Here is a 16715-nt window from a genome sequence, read left to right as displayed (position 1 = left end):
AGTGTCTTTGTTTTCTCTATATTTTGTTTAAAGTAATTTTACTCTTTAGCCTTGGATTTAGAATTTAGGACAACTATTCATTGCTTACATCAGGATCGGAAATTAACAGAGGCTTTGGAAAAAAGTTCTAGACAAAAGAGAAAAAAGAGTCCCTGCTAAAAAACTAGCTACAACAGTCGGTATGTAAATAAGATGAGCTGAAAATGAACGAATGTGGATGACAGCGTTTTTGCTCTGCTACAGCTTTGAGCATTACAGCCAATCAAGTTCATGGTATGAATATACTGGCCAATCAGAGGCGTTAAAATGATTCACCGGTGAAGAAGAGCTGTGCTGAAGTGCCCCATGCTCACAAAATGTATCATTCACAACCACGTACAGATACGATGTAAGAAAGAGATTAATTAGAGTAGTCAGACTCTTTTCTGTATAACCTGAAGCCATTGAGTGTTCTAGCGATGTTGGATGCTCTTTATCTATTTTCCATATATTTCCCGTTTGAATAACAGATTTTTATATATTTTTTTAAAACAGCATTAAAACAGCAATAAAATAATTCATAAACACTTCTCATCTTGTTTTTTAGAGTGCAAAAGATTAAATGTAATACCTGAAAGTAATAATCAAGATTAAAACATCAATGGCAATAATCAGCATCAATGATTTTGTACCAATCTTGAGGTCCTATGGAATGAGTATGTTTTATCAGATATATACTGCTCTGATCCACATTAGTTTAAAGACACCTCTGGTGCTGCTTTGTTTCTGTATAAATGAAATAAAATAAAAATAATGAAAATGAAAATGTTGAAAACATAATTTAACGTTGATAACTTATCACTTATTTCATCGACATTAATTTATAATCACAACATTGTGCAATTGTTTTGTATACATTTGTCACATTTGACGAAGTAAATTATCACTTGTACCTCTATTCAGCAATCCTAGGCTTTATTTACAGGATTTATAATTTAATGCCATGTCGGGGTTACACACACATTATCTGTCATGGTCTGTGGACCCCGTGAAGTAGCCCCATATATAAAACTCTAGCTCCGCCACTGACTTTTTTGCTTCATTGACTTTATGTGGGTCGTCGAGGATGGAACTTTTGGACTGCATTTTGAATGCAGGCAGCCTTCCTTGAGACATCTAAGAGTACAGTATGTATGTCTTGTTGTTGTTTTAGTCATACTTTATTAAAATACAGACATACCCTCACTCCATCATGTGACCTTTTTCATGGATAGCGTTTTTAATATCGATTAAGTGCTACTATGTTTTCTGTTTAAAAATGGAAACCTCATCATACAAAGTGTCATTGGAAATTAGGATGATTTACTATATTTGTTGGCATCTACCAAAGTGTATTTTCAAATGAACATTTAAATTCATCACCATCCAAGACTGCATTGGCATAAAAAAGCATCTGAGAAGGGTTTCCTGGCAACAGTGCACCTGCTCTGAAATGAGCCCATATATTGATGTTGTTTTTTGAATGTTTATGCCATTTTCATATTTTTTTTTCATTAATGGGCTCAAAACGATGTTCAAACATCATTTTTTTCATTTTGCATTTTAATATGCATGCACAGTACAACCTAATTATTATCTTACTTATTAGCTGGATTCAGATAGATCCAAGTAATCCAATCAATTCCGAAAAGATTATGCAATTTCAAATTGAGATACTAATTTCAACAAACTCTGAGCCAAATGCATGCAGTTTCATATGCAGTATGTATACGTGTAACATTTTTACTCCTGTACATAGGCATATTGGTTATAGCTCACAATTCGTTAAAAATAGACTGCATGGCTTTTCATGCTGACAAAACTATAATTATAATTATAACTACAACATTTTTTACAGCAAACTCTTACCTGCAAACAATATAAATGGTTCTAAATGTAACTTTAAGCATCTGTAAAAAAAACGTCATGCAGCATTTTAGTGTAGTTTTAATGTTTATTTGAACATTTATGTTTGTATGAATGGGATGCATTGCTCAAAATAATTGCTGTTGTTGAATTCTTTACACCGTATTTGTTTTAAAACGCCTACATAATTAGAAATTGTAAAAAGGTTCAAAGCACAATCTTAAATACAATCAAAGGGTGTACAGGATAAGGCTTGGATTTTGTCAACCATGCATTTTGACTTTGCGTCATGTCTGCCAAAACATGCTTCATGCTTATGTTTGTCTTTTAATAAATAGGACCTTAACAACTCTTACTTTTCTTTCTTAAATGTAATTGTTTTTGTCAAAAAAGAATGTTATCAAAATGTCATTTTAATAAGGCTTGATATTTTACAGTAATATAGTAAAGTCTGGATAAAGCATGATATTCTTGTACATGCTGCAGCTCAACTGCGTTTGTTCCCATTAAATGCCGAAGTAGCTTTGAAATGAAGACTGGACAATGTCAAATTTCTGTGTCATTTATTGTGTTCAGAAACATTGATGCTATTTGAAATGAAATTTGTGATTTTGTCATTAAATTTAAGGCCATTTAATCTAAATGAAAATTGTGGAAAAAATGCAGAATCCTCTCTGGTTCCTGGTCTGTGTTATTTGGAAAATGTTAAAGTTTTCAATCTTCTGTAAACATTGTGGCCCTGCCTTCAAATTAATTAATGTTTACTAACATTGCTCATGGTCTAAGCATTTATCTAATACACATATCTGTATATATATATCTTGTCTTAAAGTTCAAAAGCATAATCTTATAAAATCAAATGCCATCCATCCAAGTCCCCTCTGCATGCCCATATGCTCAGGTTGCCCTCTCCAGTCAAAAAGAGTAGAGTGCCACCTTTTGGTACGCAGCTTGTAACCTGCCCTCTGCATTACGTCCCTCTCTTCTATACCAGCCTGCTCAGTGCTGAGTTACTGTACACACTCAGATATGAAGTCATGTCATATTTTCATTTTTGTTCAAAGCCAGTGTGTTTTAGTTTTTCTGTGGTAATCCATGCCTACCCTATTTGAGGGGGAGTATCTGAAGCTCTATGAGAATGCATTTTGGGTTGATTCAGATTACTAAATTACGGTGGAATGCTTCTATCTGGCACGTTACATTCATTGATTCGTGCTTCAAACAGGTTGATATCACCTCAAACCATTGAAGTAAACTTTCGTAGCAACATAGTAAAAATTAAGTCTAAGACGGATCATAATAAAAAAATATTGTTTTCTTGATTTTATTTTGAAATCTAAGGACGACCAATCAATTAAAAATATTTTAATCTAGTATTTTGCTTATAATGTTCAAGTTTTGTTTATATAATGTTCAATACTGGTAACAAGACGTGCTCTAGTCTGGCAGTGGGCTACTGTTGCTATGGTAACCTCATTTCCAACCCGATTTCTGTTCGCTGAGTCTATTTACAGTACATAGATGGAAAATATGTGCAATCTAACTATTGTGGTTTACAGAACCCAGTATATAAACACATTAACAAATGATATACTTATATGTATTAAGAATGTCTACTTTTAAGATCCTGAGGCTTTTATTTATTATTTTCTATTTTACTTCCATTGTGGGTTCAATGGTAGTCATAATCTTGATTTAAGGGTGTGCATTCATTTTCAATAAGTGAACTACGGCATTTAATTAGTACACATTCATACATTTTAATGGTGCCAAAATTAGCTCACCAATCTCAATGCAGAAAAACACATGCCATGTGCTCTGATGTTGCAAAAGCTGAAAGGGAGACCAGAGAAGGAGGGCTATAGAGATGAATAAATAGAGACTCATGCATGCAGAATCACAGCTGGCTCTTGTGCCTGAAATGCCAAGCTGTCCTTCAATACAGAATACCAGATCCTTGCTGGACCACTTCTGAACATGTTCTCATGTACGGGCCTTCAGAAATGTGCTACTGTTCAATTATATGTTGAAACCAAGTGTGTGTGTGTGGACATATGTCCATCCACAGGGAGATGTAGGCTAGTGCGGTGAAATGTTAACTAGCCAATCTAGGACAATCTTGTGAGAATATTTCACATGGGAGCATATTTCATTTGCATTTCCATTATAAGACCCACATATTGATTTTGCAGATGATATGCAGAATTAATGTGATGCTCATTATGGTTGATTAAAGCAAACTGAAGTGCATTTGTCATGAGCATGTTCTGTGAATGCTCAGAGAGGGTTCATTCCTCCGAGGCTGCATGAGGCTTGTCTACAAAGGATTTTTTCTCTCATCAATATTTTTATGTTCTCTGAAAGGAGTCTTAGTATTATTTAGAAAATTATTTCATGCATTTTTTATATTCTTACCATAATCATTCAACGGAGCAAAACGTAATCTGATCATGCTCTTATAGAAGCAAAATATATTAATGTATGCCCTGCTGACCTGCAGTGTTCGAATAATTAAGTTATTGTGGTTAATCATCTGCAAATGGGCTCTATGCACGCGTTACTTCCATGATTCACGGGAAGAACCCTAGACAGTTTTCCGGTTGGGGAGATTTAAAGCAGAGAGAAATGGGGAAACTGAGAAAATAGCTCGATTTAGCAGATGCTGCACACTGCAGTGGTATACAGAAGTGCTCTTTTACCGTATTTGAAATTATACTTTCATAAGCTTACATGTCATTATAACATTCAAATACGGTAGAAAGCCACTTCTACATACCACTGCAGTGTGCCGCAATGCACAAAATCAGCAAAATGTAACTATTTTCTCAGTTCCCCATAACTCCCTGTTTTAAGTCTCCCCAACTGGAAACCTCTTCCAACGCGGAAACGCGGAAGCAACAAATGCATATAGCCCATACTGTAGCTACAATGTTATTTGCATTTTCTGCTAGAGGAAGACAGTCTGTGACATGTAAACAATACATTCATAATATATAATACAGTAGCAAATGTTATTGCCCAGGAGTTATTTTATAGCTCAGATTTAATGGAGTTCTCAGTTGTGTTTTATCTAAGTATCAAGTGTCATAGTCTCAGATGTTTCTCCAACAATTGCTTACGAGAAAAAAAAAAACTAATGAGACAACTTATTTGGGTAAATTTAATGAGAAATGTTGGAATTCTTATTGCAATTATACTGACTTTTGATATTTGGCATACCTTGGCTTAGTATGTAATCTTTTCTAAAACTGTGAGATTTATTTTCTAAGATAAAAACGCAGGGGATTTAAGCAATTTAATTTAATCTCACTGATGTCTGGGATAAATAATTGAGGTATTACAAATATCTCGTCTGTCATTTTTCTTTCTTATTGGTTACCTTTAGTTTTCAATGTAAGAATTTGAGCATTCTAATGTAAAATGTCTCCTCACCTCTATTCACATTGCTTTCCTTTTAAAGTGGCAGTCGGTAAATTATTTTGAGTAAAAATTTGATAAAACCAATTATTGCACCTGCGCAGGGGTGGAGTCGGCATTCTCCGCGGGGCGTCCCCTGACGAGAGAGTGCATCGGCTGCCTGATCAGGGCTGACTCCATAGGAGGAGGCGCCGGGCAAGTTGCGACATCTGCCATGAGCGTATGCCGCCTTGATGATTGATATACGCCATGGCAGCTGTTCTGTCCGACCGGACCAGCGCGTGTTTGTCCTGCACGAGGAGTCGGAGCCTCTTCAGTGCCAGAAGGACAGCCAGAAACTCTAGGCAGTTGATATGCCACCGCAGGGACCCCCACTCTGAGAAAAGCCAGATCTGACCAGGAGTTGAGGGTGAGCGGACACTGTGGCGCTAACCGTAATCCGCCGGTGCCAATGTGATACGTCGTCCAAGGAACCCGACTCTGAAGCCGGTTCTAAAGTGTCCGCATGTGCATGAACCCGAGAGGGATTACCCTTGTCGAGGACGCCATGTGACCCAGTAGCATCCGAAAGTGTTTCAGCAGAAATGTTAGAGTAAGTCTAATCAATATCAGACAGTTCAGCACCGACTTCGCACGCTTGTTGGTAAGACGTGCTGACACACTGACAGAGTCTAGTTCCATACCAAGATAACAGAAGCTCTGCGCTGGGGAGAGCCTGCTCTTTTCCCAGTTGACCTGTAGGCCCAGACGGTCTAGGTGCCAAAGCACGAGGTCCCTGTGCGTACACAACACATCTTGCGAGTGTGCCAAGATAAGACAGTCGTTGAGATAGTTGAGTATTCGCATCCAAGGCCTCCACGAGTTTGGTAAAAACCTGTGGAGACAGAGCCAGACCGAAGGGCAGGACCTAGTACTGATACGTTCTCCCCTTGAACGCAAACTGCAGGAAAGGTCGGTGTCGAGGGAGGATGGAGACGTGAAAGTATGCTTCCTTCAGGTCGATTGCCACGAACTGAGCCCAAACATCCTGAATGGCAGTTTGTGTATGTGCTTGTTGGGGAGGAACAGATCCAGTATGGGGCGCAGCCCCCTGCCTTTTTTGGGCACTATGAAGTTCGGGCTGTAGAGGCCGGAAGATATCTTGGTTAGAAGGATGGGTTCCACACTTTCGCAAGAAGAGCGGCAACCTCTTCCCGAAGCACGGGGGCATTCTCTCCTCGCACATGGGACCGTGACGACCTATTGGTGGTCAGATTGCGGCGCAACAGGATCGGTTTGTTCGCCTCAGTCTGTTTCTGGACCACGGAGAACTGCCACGTCCTCCATGGTATCACCAAACATGCCAGCTTGTGAGATGGACGCATCCAGAAGGCCTTCTGGGTGTCGCCCATCTGCACAAGTGGACATCTTGGACCACCAAAGTGGACATCGACCGACCCAAGCCATGTGCCATGGCCTTTGTCACCTGGAGCGCAAGGTCAGTAGCAGTGCGTAACTCACTCATGCGAGTCGGGTCGCCTATCGGGGACGAGCCAGATGAGCGTACTGTGAGAAATTTAGCTGTTTTCGGTCTGTAGCTCGCTGCCGAGACGCCCAGGGGAAGTCCGCTCTCAGAAAGGAGAAGTCCGCTGCTTCGCGTCGTAAATCCAGCAGTTTTGAAGATTGAAAAATCTTGAAGATAATTTCGCCTGACAATATGTGCCACGCATGTTCCGAAGGACAAAGGATGAATGAATGACTGCAGCAATCTTCCTTTTATACCTGTATGTACGGGGCGCAGACTGACATGCGTGTGCTATTCACCAAGCCATTGGCGTTTTAAAATTCCTCTCAGAGATGATAGGTCCTCAAGATCAAACCCCAGTCGGTTTCTCAACAAACGTCAATAGACCGACTGAAGGGGAACTGAAGACTCCAGGCCAAATCGGCAGGTATGGAAATAACCCAGCAACCGAAATAATATCAAAACACTTAAACACTGCCTCCATTTCCACTATTTGGGTCCATTTATGTTATTATTTGTTTTGTATTATATCATCTGCCATGTTATCTGTGTTTATTATGCGCTACTGATGTACAATAAAGAATGTCACCGGTGCACTGTCACAGGCCACGACTCAAAACATCAGACTCATCCGCGCAGTTGAGCAGTGCTGAATCACCACTCACGTAAGAAAATGCCTCCGCACATCACCTGCAGTAGCAATTACAAACTGAGATGGCCACAAAGAGACCAATCCTACGTAGTGTAGCTTTAATAACATTTACATTTACATTTATTCATTTGGCAGACGCTTTTATCCAAAGCGACTTACAAGTAGTTTTATACAGTGGCACATTACTGCAGAGCAATCAGGGGTAAGGTGCCTTGCTCAAGGGCCCTTCAGTCATGACCTGCTGACACTGAGATTAGAACCAGCAACCTTCTGATCACAAGCCCAATGCTCTAACCATTAGGCCACAGCTGACCCCAATAAGGCAATTCTCATTTGTTTCATTTTAGAAGGAGAGTCACATTTTAATTAAAATCCTCTCAAGTTTAGGCTAATAATACTACTAAGATAACAGAAAATGTACCTTGTCTTAGCTTCAATTATATGACATTAACTGCAAAGACAGATGTTCTCAACACAGGGAAAGCCTGAATTCTTGGGTAATAATTGGTTATTTTTGCCCAAAATTTAGACTACATAGCAGTGTCAAATGATAGTTTCATTCCTAATGATCTCTCAGCATGAATGAAAGTGTTTGGGAGCACAGCCTATGGAGGCTTGACCTGGAGTTGGCTTTCTTGTGATCAGGGGAGTAACAGCAGTTAGCCCATCCTGCTTGTTTGTGAGTTTCAGAAGAAGTTTCTAAGCCTGCACATTATTGATAACCTGCTTATCCCGCTTGTCCTGATTGGAAAACAGAATTGAATTTTCCCTTAGTGTAGTTCAGTTGGGGTATGTGGCAGAGAAACTGATTTTAGGTCAGTGTAGAGTGGCATACAGTTGGCGTCCCAGCAAACACAGCTCAACAAGGCTATTAGACAGCAGCCAAGTATACCGTTAATGGTCTGATCTGGGCCCAGGGGTACAGTAGATAATTGCTACAGGCCATGGAGTTGTTAGTCGGTGGCAATCAGGACTGGGAGGAAAGCCATCAGATCCCTCAATCCTATGAGGACAATGGAGGTGGGTCTCGACCCTTAGACAAGGTTGTATTGGCAGGAGACCACTTAATGATATTGTGTTGTATTAAGTATGTGTGTAGGGCCTGAAAGTGACACTTCAAACTCCAAAACAAAGCTAATTGTTTGAACGCATGCAGCGTAAGGTTGATTAAAAATGAAATATGGAGAGTTTCACAAATGCCTTTTTACACTATGTTGCATATTAAAAATGAACACATAAATGCTTTTGTTATAATGCTGTTTTTTTCTTTTTGTTGGGCTTCATGTAACATTTTCGAAGGGAAAACACTGCACACTAAATGCATAAATGTGGACATCCGATTTCTGAGTGCCTGGGTTTTGCCATAGAAGGGTTGACACATTTCTTTGTGAACCATTTACCTGTCAAAAGACTGCTTTTCTAAAATGGCACTTTTCATTGCTTATTTGAGTCTCATTTTCTCACTTTAACCTACATTGAGGAAATCGAATTAGAGTGTAGCCTTTATAGAAAGTAAATTTCAAAAAGGAGAGCAAGGTAAGACGTTTATAATATGCAAAACAACTCACTATGTCTCTTGATATAGGTGACAGCATATCTGTCTGAAGTAATGGATGTATTGGACATTATAATGAATCACACTTAACCACTGCACCAGATGTTTTTGTTTAAGATATGACAGTTATAAAAAACACTTTGTGGCATTACAATATTTATCTTTCTAAAGCTATCCAGAGATCAAGTACAACAGCCAATGCATGTTCTATTATGTCTTCTATGGAAATGTGAGCATATTCCAGTTAGATGATTGAAGGCACCTTAAAGCAGGGCAGAAGCATGAGTGTACTCTTGGGTTATTTGTGCATGTGTGACACAGGGACATATTTAGCACAAGCGTGTGATAGTATGTGTGATTTGTCTTTGTTGCGGAGTAAATTAAGGCAACACAAGAATAAGGTTAACTTCACATTACCATGGAAACACACTGGTGTCGATGAGCTGCTTCCATCTGTTTAAGTAAACTTTCTGTAACAGTTCTAGTGCCCCTCACCAGCTGTTAAAATGCTATCTTTGTAAACCTCTGCCAATAAAGTGACTAGAAAACATTGTGAATGTAAAAGTATACTCAAAGTCACACACTGTAACAGTATTTCTTAATATATTTAAGTTCATTATGCAAAGTCCATATCATGTCAAGGTCTCCAGTTTTTATTCATGCTTTTTTGACTGAATTAAATGTCAATGGTTACTACAAGTTAATTATAATAAAGCCATTGTTTTCACGAGGGTACCCCAGTTGACTCTGTATTCAACAATGTTGTTGTTGTAACATTTGTGTGTGAAATGAAAGGCAACATAAGTATCCCAATACATTACATTTCATAGTTTCAATGTATAATTTTGTTAGCTGCAATTGACATGAAGTAACTGTTGTAACCATTAATGTTCCACTATTTACTTAAGTTACCATAGTTTTAGACATGATTTTATGGTTATGCAAAAGATGCTTAATAATACTATAATCAATAAATAACATTTGATTATACTTCTACTATAATGAAAGCAAGGTGCATTTCTTTTGTTTCTCTTTGTTTTTAATATAGCTCAGTAATAGGTTTGCAAAAGATCTTGCAAAATATAACATCAGATCAATAGTCATGCCTTAACATAAATTCACTTGTCTAAAAGGCCTGAGGGGAAAAAAGATGAGCCCTGTTCCCTCTCAAAATTTTGTTTCAGTTATCACTTTTCACACATTTTGAAGCCACTTTTCACACAATTTGTAGAATGACACCCTATAGATGTCAGTTCAACGGAAATACCTGTGCTAGCTTATCGAAAACCAAGAAGTAACCATCCATATAGTCAATTCTTGGGAAGCACCAATGATACAAATATTTAACAATCAAGTTTGATCAGTTGGTGATAAGAATGCTTCCACAGTCCTGGCACTGGTTGTCAAGCTCCTCACAAATATCACCTCTTCAGTCTGAATAAGCCTTTGTTGAACCTGCTAAACTCTTGACCTTCTTTCACAAATTTTCTCGCTCTGAACTCTTACCATAGCCTACCGGCAGTGGATTCAGCGTGATTACAGTCCTTGTGTGAGAGGATGGCAATTAATATGTCCTTAAAGTATCCTCTTTTCTTTTTTGAGGTAAGGCCAGAAACCTTGTGAAGCCTTTTTGGATATGCATTTGTTGGAGTTTCCTTTTCAGACGCAAACTGAAAACAAAAGGTTTGTGCTCATCATTGTATTGATATGTGCGGCTTATTTAGCGGCCCAAAATAATATGTCTTAAACCCTGCGCTAATTTGCGCTGCTCTTTGAAGATTATGTTGGCCAGGAATGAGATATTGCGCCTGTGTTTTCAAAAGGGACCCTCTGCTGAAAAATAAAAATTCTGTCATGAATTACTCACCCTCAAGTCGTTTGTCAACCCTAGGACCTCTGTTTATCTTCAGAACACAAATTAAGATGGTTTTAAGAGGTCCTGGAACGTTCGGACTCCTCCATAGACTGCAATGCAACCAAACTTCAACGCGCTGAAATGTCCACTCCCATATGGGCATTTTTTTTAAGTTTTACCATCATTTTTTGAAGACATCATTTGTTGATTTTTGCTCAAATTAGTACCTAGTAGAAGTGACAAGCTTGATAAGCAGATGCCAACATTGACATAAACTTGAGGCAAGGATAAACAAGCATCAGAAACCTAACCATACAAACCAAACTTTCACAATTTTCTTCCAACCAAAATTTCTCAATCCAAATTTCTCCAATTTACAACAGGTTAAATGTTTCATATTTTATTGGGAATCTTCATGTCATGGTTATTAAAATATAGTGATTTGTGCTTATTTTGTCCTATAGACTCTCCCATTTACTGCTGGTTCACAGACACCACATACTTGTTTGGTACGACTGGTCAGGATACAGAAACAAACAAAGCAAAGTTTATATAATCTAGTGCCATACAACAACATGAATATGTTTTTGGGGAAATCATCAGCCTACTGTACAGTATTACAGGGAGAATTAGACAAGAGGGAAGTAAGAGCTCAAAGAAAATGAGACTCATGTAGACCAAGAAAGAGGTAGAATATGGCAGGCCTTTGGAAAAGCATGATGCCTTAAGCCAGCTGGTCACAGCGGTCAAGAGAAGGTCAGTCAGGATGATACAAGCATGACGACAAGCAGAAAAATAGCCAGGTGGGAGGCCAATCTGTGTCTATCATGAGAAGTTATTTATAGCATGCATTCAACCCACCCAAACAAACAATTAGAAACAATTTGAAACTAAATAAGGCTGCTGGATTTAATGAAATGAGGAAAGAGCTTCACCAAGTCTTCATATTATTCCTTCTTATTACCTTCCTTGTTTACATTTACACTTACAGTTATGTATTTGGCTGACACTATTATCTATTAGGCCAATTACAGGACATTTAATGTATACAATTTTATTCAATTAGTATGTTCCCTGGAGATCAGACCCATGATCTCTGCCAATTGTGCTATGGATGGTTTCGTGGCAACCAAATAAACAAGCATTATAGGGCCTTAACTTCTGGTAGACCTCCGCAAAGAATCAATTACTATAGAGTAGTTTTAATTTAATATAATTAATATACAATAAAATATGAATAAAAATGAAGATAGCTGCAAGCAGCAATTACAAGGTCAAGCTCTACAAGGGCACAAAGGGAAATACATGTGGTCATGCCTGAAAAATCTGACAAAAAACAAAGGTTACAGCCCTACAAACATGAAAGTATCGCAAAGATAAAGTCACATGATGCTTTGGCATCCTGGCCTTGCACAACCAAGAACTGTTTGATCAAACAAAAACCTTTTCATATCTTTTTGTCAGGAGTATCTGTAGATGCTGTAAACTAAATTGTGGAGAGGGGGGCGTGGTCAAGCGTGGTCGGCAGCGAAAGGGTGAGGTAAGCAGTGTGTAAGTAGGTCAATTACACAATGTGAACACCTGTGATTCGTTACAGTAATTCGTGGGGAGAGCTTCGCCAACGAGGAGATTGAGAGAGACCGTCTGGAAAGCCCCAGGAGCATGTATGTATGCATGTAATGTATGTAATGTATGTTTGTATGTATGTAATGTATGTTTGTATGTATGTGTGAGTTTCTGGACATCTCACGTCAGTTGTATATTGTTTTGAGTTATTCTTCTGTGAGAGCGCATTGGCGCCAAGTTGCAAACCTGTAATAAAAGACGTGAAGTGCTTCCCAGCTGACGCCGAAATTGTTTTCTTCATATCATTTAAACACATTATATTATGTTGAGTCTATGCAATAAGCAATTAAACATATTCGGTTATATATCTTGATCACTAGGGGACGCTGGCTTAAAAACTTTACAGATACTCTCAGAATATGGTCATGATGAACCACTGCAAGTTTTAGTAATGATACGCCATTGCGTTCGTAAAATACTGCATTTTATTATAAAAATTTAAATGAGTGGCGCCCCCAATGGCCGACCGAGGAACACTTGGTAGGTTCGACTTGCCATGACTCAAGGAATCAAAGACCACTATCATGGTTTAAGATGAAATATTTCAGAGATTATAGGCAAAAATAGAATTTGATATATCTTTTGACCAGTAGGCGGCGCTGTGCCGAAACTTGTTGGGTCACCTCAGGTCTAGACCTCAATATATCATTTTTTGTATGGCTACATGAAAGTTTGGCAAAGATACAGCCTTGAAACCATTTTGGCGTGCTCGTCATCAAATTCGTTGATGCGCTTTTCGAGAACAGATTGGCCAATCAAAATTAATATAATAACTTTTTGTCAGCACTGTCTCTAGTTGCTCCATATCAAATTTGGTGCAAATCGGACAAACGGTCTAGGACGAGTATCTGTGTTGCAATTTTATAACTTTTTACCATACTGGTCTATTGGCTGCCATACACACAACGGTTTGACCCCTTTTAATTGAATATAAAATAAATTGTGATACTACATTTACATTTAGGCATAGGCTTACTTACATAGCATTATCCTATACATTTTACATAGGTATTAGCAATCCACCGGGAACGAACCCACAACCTTGTGTTGTTAACGCAACGCTCTTACCACTGAGCTACATGAAAGCTACAGTCTGAAGCTTTCTGCACCATAAAAAAGTTAAAACTTTAAAAACACCATAAAAACTTGTCATTCCAATAATATGAAATTAGCCTTTTGTTTAGGTACCAACATCCTTTAAGAGCCATAAAAAAGCGTGTAACTTCCATTTTTTATTAGATTTCCATTTTCAAAACCTTTTATTGTTTCATGGTATACATTGGTATTTTAAAATCAAGACTTCTTTTACTTCCTCCCTTCGTCTTGAATCCTAAAAATGTTAAAATAAGAAGGTATCTTAATAGAGAGCATAATTATACTGTCTTCCTTTTGGAAAGCCTAAACTAATGTCATTAGATTTTAGGGAACAGAGAATAAGTATAACCATTAACACACATTGTGCTAAATACTTTCAGAATAACTTATAATAGCTCTGAGACCAGACTGAAATAACCCTCAAATTGTTGGTCTCTGGCACAAGCTTGGCTTTCCAGTGTATTGCCGTGTCCAGAGGCACTCTCAGAGCTGGCTTGTGGTTGATGAGACAGGCCCATGCTGAGATGAGCCACTCCAGTGTGACAGCCTGCTGTAGTCCCTGTCATCGGCTGAACCAACAGAAAGCGACAGTCATACGGTCGGAGACAGTGTTTTCAGTGCTCAGTGTTCAGCACCACGAAGAGATACATACAAGTTTTATCTCTGCGGTAGAGACTGAGAAACACTCATTGCTCCATGACAGTCAGGTGTCCAGTGACAAATACAGTGGCAGTAAAATCTATATGGACATTTAAGTCGCACCTAATTGCATTATACAAAAATATATGAAACCAGGTGCCATTTATTGCTTTTAAAAATGCATACCATTAGAGCTAAATATTTTGATTTGTTTGTTTTAACATTACAATTTGAAGTTATTTAATTAACTCAAAATGTATCACGTCTCTACCTACAGTATGTATAGATTTAATGATAAAAGTGTCTGCCAAATGCATGAAAGGTAAATTATTACAGTATGTATTTACATGTGAGCCCTTATTTATAAATCACATTAGGGCTGTAGACTTTTATTTTAATTTGACTGTCTATTTATGAATCTGTCCTTAAGAATGTTCAAAATATCTCCAGCAATGCAGCAAAAAAAAAGAGATTTAAAAACAGTTTTTTATCATCTGTCTCTGCCTCCTTTCAGAATGAATTTGTGTTGCCGTCTGACTGATAACATTCACTGGTTCATGCAGGAGAAACGAGTACCTGTTGACACTTTCCATGGTGCCATGTGATTATCTGTGATTTCTCTGCACTTCAGAAACCTGGAATCCTTGTTGTCGGTTCTCCTAGAATAGTGGAAAGTTTGGCAGTCTTGACTGCGAACAGGCGTTGATTATGTCACCTCTTCCAGCGTCTCATTTACAGGTGTGAAGAATCTGAAATCCATCCCTCTCTGCCTATTTTAAACATGGGATGACAGCTTCTGTCAACTGGCAAGGCAAATACGGTGACATGTTTTTTTTAACATTGTTGTTTTCTCATTAACATGCTAAAATTTGTTATTAATCATAGTATTGTTCATGAGCCTATATAATTGTTTCAGAGATATTAAACATGTAAACCACTGTATATTAAATGTAAAAAAGCCGACAACAGATGGCCAAAAAGTATTAAAGTGGGCAGCGGTTTACTAAATCCTGAGCTTGTAATCACTGTTACATAAACTGCTCATACTGTCTGCTTTCCTCTAGAAGCACAGCCTGCCAGCTTGCTTTACCTTGTATACCACTGAAACATCATGACTGGCTTGAACATTGTTTTTGTTTTTTTTTAATGCCAAGAGTAAGTAGTTGAAAAAATGAAATGTTTCAAACCCTGCCGCTGTTGACTTGTCAAATATGTTGATTTTGATGTGAAATATGTTGATTTTGATTTAAAACTCAATGTACATGAGGGTGCATTTGAGCAAAATACCATTTTAAATGGCACTAAACGTTTTTCAGACCATAAGCTTTAAAGATGTGCCCAGACAGAAGTAAATAAAGTGGGTTATTGTGCAGCCATTCATTTTTTTACACAAAAAAACAATATTTGAGAGGTACTTTTAATGAAATACACATACAGTAGCTATGTTTGTGTGACCATATTCAAAGTGAAATTAAATGCTTATATAAATGTAAACTGTGGCAGCTTTTAGACTCTGTGTTGTCTAAAGGTGTTAGAACAAATATTGATACATTTCATGTAATACCTAGCTACTGCAATGCATCCATTTAATATTTCATGATGGAATTAACTAATTTTAATTTTGAGATCATATTGACAAATTTGGCAAGTTTTTAATGTGATCTTTGAAACGTAGATGTGTGTTATACTGCTGATGGTCTGTGTTACAATATGGTTACCATCATTTGGTTGCTTTAATGGTTTGATGATTAACTTTAGACACTCAAATAAAACAAAATCCCCAAATGTGATCAATTTAGATTCATTTTACATTTTTATTTGTATATTGTCTCTTTGCTGAAAAGCCTGTTATACTGTATACTGTTCATATGCATGTTCCATATAGTGAGACATGAAGGAACAGTACAGAAAGCCTTGTGTGCATACATAAAATTTCATTTGAACATCTATATGCTTTTATAACTAAAAATTAAATAAGATAAATGCATGCACTTTACAATAAGGTCTCATTCTTTAGTATCTTTATGCATACTTTTTCATACAAAACAATAGTTAATTCTTGTAACCTCATTGCTAACTATATTTGATATTAACAAATTACTTCAGTTGAATTCAAATACAAATGACTAGGCCTTAATGTTGTTCTTTATATATAGTAAGATACATGTATGCTGTATACTTATTGTTTTATTTCATTTTAATAATGTATTCAATTCATTTTAACAAGTGGAACCTTAAAGTGTTAAGGATAAAACATAAAACACATGAATACGGGTCAGAAACATAAGACTGCTGTCATCCTAATACAAAAAAATAAACCAAAGTAAAAAAGATTATGCTTGTTACTTATCATATTCTACATAACCCTTGATGTGTTTGCTACAACTCCTGCGTTTTTAAAGATGTCTGCAGTCTCGTGATTGTCCATGGTGCTGAAATGACAGGGAAAAGTCATAAAAATCCTCTATTAAAATAAATGTCATTCCAT

Source organism: Barbatula barbatula (genome assembly GCF_947034865.1).
Source record: "Barbatula barbatula genome assembly, chromosome: 22".
In the NCBI taxonomy this organism is placed as follows: Eukaryota; Metazoa; Chordata; class Actinopteri; order Cypriniformes; family Nemacheilidae; genus Barbatula; species Barbatula barbatula.
The sequence above is the reverse complement of the archived record's forward strand: the minus strand, read 5'-3'. Positions refer to the sequence as shown.